The sequence below is a fragment of the Grammomys surdaster genome, unplaced genomic scaffold, assembly GCF_004785775.1.
Source record: "Grammomys surdaster isolate TR1022 unplaced genomic scaffold, NIH_TR_1.0 258, whole genome shotgun sequence".
Lineage (NCBI taxonomy): Eukaryota > Metazoa > Chordata > Mammalia > Rodentia > Muridae > Grammomys > Grammomys surdaster.
In genome coordinates this window covers 1,613,472-1,617,725 of record NW_021604699.1, presented here as the reverse complement: position 1 = coordinate 1,617,725, position 4,254 = coordinate 1,613,472, and positions in this window count along the sequence as shown.

Here is a 4,254-nt window from a genome sequence, read left to right as displayed (position 1 = left end):
CTAGAAGTGGCTCAAATGGTTCAGGCTATTGTTTTGTGTGCACTGGTACCTCCAAATTGGGTGACCTTATGGGAATTACATCTGTGGATTCCCCTAAGAAGATAGCATCCTGGATTGGATATAAAGGACCTTGCTGGCTGATTGGCTACACCCTGGGGTCTCTTGGTAACAAGTATCCCTGGAAGCTGACCTCATTTGAAATGTCCACATCCCTGCATCCCCTGAGGCCATTGTGATAATTATTTTGGGGTTCTTTAGGCATAGGTAACTTTTCAAATTTGTAATTGAGCTTCTGTGTATATTAGTCAAGAATGTTACACACCAAGAGACAGACAACTGCTCTTCTTGTCACCGAGTGAAAGTGACAAAGCTACTCAGGGGATGCATTAGGGACAGCTTCTAGGAGCTGGTGAGAACAACTGGCCCAGAAGAGGCAGGGCAGGGGAACATCTGTGAAGAAACAAGACTTGGATCTTAAAAAAAACAAATGTGTGAGTAGTTTGCCTTCATACATGTCTATGAACCACATGTGTGCAGTGCCTGTCCAGAATAGGGAATCAGATCCACTGGAGCTGGAATTACAGACAGCTATGAGCCTCCATAGGGGTGTGCTGAGAATCAAATCCGAGTCCTCTGGAAGAACAAGTGCTCTTAAGTACTGAGCCCTCTCTAGAGTCCAAAGTTGATTCTTGAATGATAGTTAAAGTTAGCTAAGTAAGGAGAAGGCAGACACACCCTCTGGCAGAAGGAAAGCCTAGATGGTCTGAAAATTGGGGTGCTCAGTGGACAGGTCTAGGCATGCCTTGCTATGCCTTGAGAAGCAAGAACAAGTAGTGGTCATGTAAAGTGTTGTCGGCATGAGACATAGGAGCCAGAATGGGAGAAGAAAGAAAGGATACTAAAACAGCCAGAGTTACAGCCTGATGGGCACCATGGGGAAAGGGGGTTGGGTATGAGCGACGGTGGCTGTGTTATACATACTTCAGTGGGCAGATTTCCCCAGCAGCTTTCCTTTCAGCTTCAACAGAGATTAGGATTTCAAGACAGGATTTTGACTGAAGATTAGACGGCAATATTTTCCCCTTCGGGTTTATCCCAGTTAAGATTTCTATTGCTGTGATAAAATACCATGACTAAAAGCAGCTTGGAAAGGAAATTTATTTAATAAATTGGAAGTTTATTTCCCTTTCAGTTCCACATCGCAGGACATTGCTGAGAGAAGTCAGGACAGGATCTCAAACAGTGAGGAAAGTCGGAGGCAGAAGCTGATGCAGAGGCCATGGAAGGGTGCTGCTTACTGGCTTGCTCCTCATGGCTTTCTCAGCCTACTTTCTTATAGCATCCGGGACCACCAGCCCAGGGATGGTACCATCTACAGTGGACAGGGTCCTCCCATTTCCACCATTAATCAAGAAATTAACCTATAGACTTGCCTACAAGCCAATATTAGAAGATATTTTGTTAATAAAAACTATCTCTTCCCAGATATGTGTCACACTGGCAAAAAGCAACCAACACAAAGCTTCTGGGAAAGTTTCTGGTTTTGTGAGTTCATATTTTTTTTAATGGAGTACTCAGGGAAACTGGAAATGGACTCAAGTAATCCAGAACCATCCCAAGCTAAATTCGTCATTTAAAAAGTATGAGGCTGTCTCCTCTTAGGGCCCTCTCTGGAGAATCTGAAAGGTTAACCATGGGTGGACCTAGCTGACTATGTGATAAGTTTGTGAGGTGAGAAAAATTGAAATTACATACTTTTTAGACAAAAGCGTTCCTCTCTTAGTTGTTGATACTTATTTATTTATTTTCTTTTTGAGAGGGTTTCCGTGTGCTGGTCAGACTGGCCTTGAACTCATTTTTCTCCTGGCTCAGTCTGCCAACTGCTCAGATTGATTTTTGAACTCAAGACCTGAGAGAAATCACTTCCAGGCCTGACTTCTAAGCATTCAACTTCACGGATTCACTTCATGCAGGCAATACTCACATTGTTTTAGATAGACCACTACTATCTAATGACAGCCTGTGTGTGAGAAGCAGTCCTCCTTAGGTGTGTATTCCAGCCATTACAGGATTCGTATTATCTTACATGCCTGTGGAGGGATTAAATTATGCTCTGGCAATGGTCAGACTTTGAAAACCTGGCAGTGACCTTAGCAGGTTATCCATGATCCAAAGGAGCCAGAGGTGAAGGCATGCAGCCTGAGCAAGGGTAATTCACTTTGCTTGTTAGGGCATTCTACAAAAGGCATGGGAAACTTTTTTGTCCTGTTTTCCCAGAAGAGAAATTGGAAATGGGTGCAAAGTTACATTCTCATCTCAGATGCAAGGGAAAGTGTCTGGGAAATCGGGATGTGTTTCAGAATGAAAAATGGACGTTCAGGTGGACAAGTTCCTTGGTACCTGGAAACAAGAGTAACGTTGGCAGCAGTGAGCTGAATAAGGGCACCTTCAAGCTGATATTCTCATCATTACATCAATAAAGTTGGGGTGTGTTGGAGAGCACCACACACTTATTCTGGAATCAGTGATTTGCTTTAAATCAGAAAACCTGTATAGTACTTTATTGTCTCCTTATATTATTTATTACATTTAATTAGTGGAATATGAGACTGAAGAAAGATATTTACATCCACAGAGTGACTCTAGGATCAGAAGGAAGAGAAAGGTCTTGAAGCAAGCTGAAAACCAGAGGAAAGATTGAGGGGGTCTGACGTTCACTGGTGGGCAGCTCTCAAGGGCTCTCATTTCTCTTTAAAGAAAGTTTTCTCATGTGGGATGCATTCTGCTGCACTATGAGAAGTTATTGAAACAAAGTAAGATACAACATTCCATAGGTTGCAACAGTTTTGCATAACATTGGGTGATATTTATTTTCCTAAAATAGGCTGTTGACATCATGAGATTCAGAAGACCTCAGAACTTGTAGAGTTGAGTTTCTTCTCTTCTGGGGTCACTTCCTTGCCTCCAAAGGGAACTCATAGGCTCATTGATCTGCAGAGATTGTAAAGAAAATAGCAAGTGACCCTGTTCTGAGATGTCCTTCTTTAGCAGCCACAACCTCTTTTCTGTGGCAATGATCGCCACCAAGACATTTTTTCAAGGTAATCAACAAATGAAAATAATCGTTAAGCTATTTCTAAATTTTAAATTCTAGAAAGTAGTTTCAATATTAACAAAAGAGTCAAAAGAACAAAGTAGTATAGATATAAAGTTTATTTTTTGTGTCTTATGATGGTTAAAGGCAATCTGGTAAACATAAAACAAGTTCTGTAAAGCAATTTCTGTGGCACATTTTTGTACCTTAATGAGTTGAAGACCATTACATGGTTATAGAATTACTTTTAAAGCCCCTGGCTAGATGTTTTAAAATGCACGATCATGAACAAAATTTCACTATGATGAAGCTATTTAAATGTTATCAGCTGTTTTGAGGCCACAAGTCTCAATGGAAAATTTCCAGGCATCTACTAATAATTTCCACTTCAATTTTTTCCTCAAAGGAGGATCAAGAACTGACTGACAGTTTAAGTAAAAGATAAAATTAATTAAAAGAGGATGATTATTCAGAAGAAAGCCAAATACAATATTGATTTTAAGACAGAATTACATAGATTACAAGCATTGGCAAAGTGGCTTCGTCTGATGGTGGCGGAGTTGGAAAACCTTCATAATTTGTCTTCCATTATTTTTGATACTCTACGTTGTTGTCTGCAGTTGTGACAAGGGCAGACCCAGAGCTAGAAGGAAGCTTGGAAAAGTTCTCTTACTTATCGTAGGGACAGCTTTGTCCGTCTCACTGGTGTTAGGGTCCCAGGAGCACAGCCTGGTCAGTGGATAGATGCTGGCCTCAGACTCCTCTCTCCTTCACCAAAATCAGACCTATTCCTTTCTTATTGTCTAGCATAAGAGATACCTAGTGAATGCTCACAAAGTTTGAGGCAGATATCGACAATTGGCAAATGCTCAGGGTCTGATAAAGTTCTCCTATTGGCTAGAGAAAGACCAGAGAAATCTCCATTATAAATGCTATATTTTTTATTTGGACTTCAGAGGCAGGGTCTCACTCTGTTGTTTAAGGTATCAATCCTCCAGCCGCAGCCTATTAAGTACTATGATTGCAAGTGTGAACAACCTTTCTGGAAAGCTAACTTCGACCACAGAATGCATTGTAGCTCAGTGATGGAGGGTAATGGCAAGAGTGATGGTTCACATTGGCAGCACACAGTCACAGCACACAGTAACAGCACACAGTCA